We start from the raw sequence: 5,107 nt of genomic DNA, 5'->3' as shown, positions 1-5,107 counted from the left end.
CATTGTTTGCGTTGCTTGCTCAGAAAACCGAAATTTCCCTAAAAGTTGAGCACGTCCGTAGCATTTAACTTGTCGTATCATGCAAAATGTAGGAAAACATTCCTGAATGTCTCCCGCTTACAGTCTTTTGATAAAACATTCATCGTTTGCACTCACTTTGCAGCGGGCCCGCTCATTTATTCAGCAGAAACGGAGTGAGCGAGCCTCGGATATGTCTCTGCAGTGTAACTTTTAATGTGCCTCTTTGTCTTCGGCGTGTATGAGAGCCATTCCCGCTTTAAAATACACGTGGAGCGATAAGGAGTCTCCTAAAATAAAACTTTACGTCTAATTGGAAAACCTTGGGAGCCGATTATCGCCACGAGTTTCACTTTAAAACTGTCGAGTCTCCGGGACTTTTGTTTTAATGCAATCACGTCTTTGGATAATGGAAAAAGGCGACCCAATTTTAGCTGCTTTTTGGTATCCGAGGCAGCTGAATAACCAATCAATCTAGTTTTATTAAATTTGATACAATCAGGACTGAAAAAAGCAAAGCAGAAATTTATTTTAAAGATAAATTCCTACGGTTTCTTTTCTGGTAATAATAATAATAATACTACAAATCTTACAAGCTTGCACTACTTTAAAATTTCGGCTCGGCTGTGCCATATATGCGCAGAACTTTAGGATATAGCAGCTCGTCCAAAAATATGAAAAAAAAGCTTCTACTAATTTACTCTCTACACTGTTACTTGTTCAAACGTTTAAAAAAAAACATGTTTTTCAACATAAAAGTTGATTTTTCTCGAAAACTACCTTACCACCAGAAGTACCTCTTTTGTGTAGAGAACATTAGCAGCGTTTCAAAACCGTACTTTTCCCAGTAGCGTAGAAGTTGGAGAGAAAAAACAATCACTTCCTCTTCAATAATAGATGAAGTAAAAGAAACTTTTTTTATATTTTTGGAAGAGCTTAGTACCGTAACCTGAAGTCCTACGTTACGAGTTGGTTGTAACTATCTTAAAAGAGTTACTGACAAAGAATTTGTTTACATTTTCATATAACATCTTACTATGGGAGAAAAACAATTTTGAAAGACATTTTGAAATGTTATTTTATTGCTGAAATATGTCAAAATCCATAGAAATATGTATTCACCAAACCATTATTTTGAAAAACACCAAAACTTTTTAAGTAGAGAAAACAATATTTTGAACTGTAAGGTTAGGTTATGTCTTGCTACTTAAAAAGTTCTGAGGTGTCAAATCAAGTCAAATGATTATTTAATTCAACTTTTAACTTTAAACAAGCGTTTTCAAATTGATAATTGTCAAAATTTACAAAAGAATAAAAATTTTACCAAGTTACACCCTCAAATCTAAATTGTTGTCTAAACATTATCTTCATGCATTAATATAGTTAAAAATAATGGCTTTCAAGTGAAAAAAAAAATAAATTAAACTTTAGAGAAAAGGGAAATTAACTTTGATTTAGTTATAACTATCTTAACGAAATTTACTGAGGAAAAATCAGAATCCGTTTACAATTTCATAGCATTTTAATCCTCAGAAATATTGACCAAACCATTGTTTTGAACTGAAAGGTTAGGTTATGTCTTGCAACTTAAAAAGTTGTGAGTAGTCAAACCAATTCAAATTATTATTGCAAGTTAAATTCACAATGTTTCAAATTGATAATTGACAAAATAGAATAAAGAAAAATGTTTACTCAGTTAGAACCCAAAATCTAAATTTCTGTCAAAACATTGTCTTCATGTAATAATACGGTTGAAAATAATGATGCTTTTAAGTTAAAAATAGATGAACTAAAAGTTATAAAAATGGGAAATTAACTAGAGTAGATAGTATCATTTTGGGTAAAATTCAGCCAGTTTTCAGTAAAAACCGCAATTACGACCTAATACATAGTGGTCAATACTTTTGTCACATTTGACAATTAAGTTTTGACAAATTTTCAAAAATTTGTTCCTTCTGTTAATTTCTAGTATAGCTATTAATGTAACGGGATTATTATGTGATTTATAATAGTCGTGGACTTTGCTGCAATATCCGAGACAGTGTTAAATCGCTAATAATCGAGTTCCATTCAAAGCTTTATCGTATTATTGGCAACGGCGATGCGAAAACAAAATGAACAAAATTGAATGTCATTTAATTTTTGTTAGTTGTGTGCAACATCTGGTGACATCTGTACTCAACTCTGAGTACTGACATGAGTTAGAAAGTACAGATGGCGATATAGATATACTCTATGGTTATCAAGCCCTATAGCCTCTCTGATGAGCCGTAATACGGCGAAACCGGTCAGAGGATTGGGATTGATAAACAAAAAACAAAACCTCACCATTTTCAACCAATCAGATCGGTGTTTACCGAATGATGCGGCATTAATGGTGCTGTTCCTAGATTTTGGAACGCCATCTGTACTTTCTAACTCATAGAGTTGAGTACAGATGTCACCAGATGTTGCACACAACTATCATTTCTGGCATCCAGTTGACTATACTGGAACGAAGGTTTTGTTCTTTGGTTATCAAGCCCTATAGCCTCTCTGATGAGCCGTAATACGGCGAAACCGGTCAGAGGATTGGGATTGATAAACAAAAAACAAAACCTCACCATTTTTAATTTTTGTTGTCCTCATTAAAATCATGCAAAATTTAGATATTCCTGATATATTGGCTGCAGTCAACACTATAAGGTTGAATTTGCTTCCGGAAAAGTCCACTATGAGAAAGAATATGAACAGTTTTGTGTGTGGCGAAACCAAGTACAAGTTCGAGGTGCAGAACAAACGGTGTTCCTAGCATATTTTGCAAAACTCGCTGCAGAATATTCTGCTTCGCCCTTATGGCCAAAATATTCCATGTTACGAGCGACCTTAGAATTGAAGGAAAGAGTGGAAATCGACAAATACGGCGCTTTAATACGTTTTATCAAGAAGAAAAACGTCGGATATAGAGCAAAAAAATCAAAGGTATTGGTACAAGAGAACAAATCAACGAATTTGTACGTTCTGCTCCAGACAAGGAGTTTTTGATGTTAAAAGTGGCCTTTCTAATTGGAATTGGAGGAGCCTACCGAACCAATGAACTAACCAAGATGTTGACGTTTTAGAGGACAAGCTGATTGTTACTATTCCCGACTCCAAAACCACAAGAAACGGACGCTCGCGATTGTATCTGAGGGCGTAGTCAATCCTGTGCTTCTATTTAAAAAGTATGCAATGTTAAGTCCAGCCCATGTTACTCACCAAAGATTGTTTCTACCATATAGAAAAAGAAAAATGTACAGTACAGCCAGGCGGCATTCATTTCTTCTCTAAACTACCTCAAAAAATAGCTGAGTATCTTTCACTTGAAAATCCTAATATGTATACTAATATACTAAATTTTCTTGTTAATGCTGGAGAGGATATATTGGATTTACAAAAACTTGGTGGATGGGAATCAACGAAGGTTGCTAGAGGGTATCTAGAAGAAAGTGTGTCCAAGAAAGTTTCCATTGCTCGCAAAATTCAAATCGGCGATGTCTCTGGCAGTAGAATAAGCCCTAGGGAACCGGATGAAATGGAGAGGAATGAATATTCTGCCATTAATCAGCCTTCAGAAGACATAAATATGATCGTGGACTCCAAAGGCAGTGGAGTATCCGTTAAGTTTGAAAACTGTCAAAACATTGTTTTGAATATTCATGAAAAGTCGTTACAATATTATTCTGTTTTCGAACCTGTTGTCTTTCGTAACTAAGGTTTTCTAAAGGAATTAGTACATGTATGATGTTGATAATTATTAATAAAGATTTAATATAAAATTGTTTTAATCTTCAATGATACGATAAAAATTATAATTTAAACTTCATTGTTAACTATGTCACTGTAACGACGTTCTCTTCTTCTTCTTCTCTGATAATTTTTAGTATCTTTGTCACTCAGAACTTGGAACATGGTCATAGTAAATGTCTAATAATTTTATAAACTGTTAATTTTGGCTTATTATCAATGAGAACAATATTATTTTAACGTTATTGGCTAGATAAACTTGTATTTTAGTACTGTTTAGTATTTAGTAAAATAAATTCTCTTAATAAAGGAATTGCACTAGAGCTTTTTAAATTATATTATTGTTCTTCTATTGTTCACTCATCTCTTTAAAAATGCATTAATCTTTTTCGGTTCCAGCTCTATATTTATCAAAAAATAAACGTTTCGTTTCCAGAATTTCAGTAAAAAACTTCTAAACAATAAGTCACATTAGATTAGATTGAAGCAATTATTTGATAATAATCAATTAACACACTTAGATTAGTCCCTTATTGTAACTAATTAGTGAATACTGAAAGTACCAAAAGTGAAAAAACTGAACGCCAGATGAGTGTAAATTTAAGATAATATCGTCTGCCCTTAGACTGGAAGAGAGGTCTTTTCTATAATAGAAACTGCTGCCAAAGCAAAAGGTTTTCTTCTTCGAATGTGGTTTCTGAAAATAAACTTCGGACACCCCGCAGACCCAAAAGGGTTGACTACTTACCAAAGCAATCAGTCCAGGCCTGAATGTGAACTATTTTATTACCAACTTTAATGTAGTGCAACTCGTTAAAGTTGGCGATGTAGTTTGTTTGCGTAGACGATGCGCCGACTTACGGCCCTAACGAAATAGTTCATGTTTCAAATTTACGTTGTTGCATTAATGAAGGGAAACTTGTCTCGGTTCTGGATAGAGTTCCGCGACTAGTTCGTGCGCCCTCCGAATTACTGCAGTTTATTTATTTTGATGCTTTAATCTTGCCTATAGTTTGCTACGAAACAATACAAGTTTTAATCCCTCAAGCTAATCGTTAATGCATTGTTTTAGTTAAAAGTAATCAGAAAATTTAGTATTGTTTGTTTTAGCATAGTGTTTTGCTCAATTTTTATTTCGTGATTTCAATTTATAAATTAAAATTGTAAAAGTGTACAAAAATTCACCAGAATAACGATTTTTAGAAAAGTAGTTATTAATAATTATTTATATATATCTAATTGTCATTATTTTTCAAAAAATTGTCTTTACCTTACGTTTGATAGGTTATGGTTACTCCATAATAAAATGCTCGTCAAAAAGAAA

Source organism: Ips typographus, linkage group LG1 (assembly GCF_016097725.1).
Source record: "Ips typographus isolate SLU linkage group LG1, UJ_Ityp_2.0, whole genome shotgun sequence".
Taxonomy (NCBI): domain Eukaryota; kingdom Metazoa; phylum Arthropoda; class Insecta; order Coleoptera; family Curculionidae; genus Ips; species Ips typographus.
Note: the sequence above shows the minus strand (reverse complement) of the source record.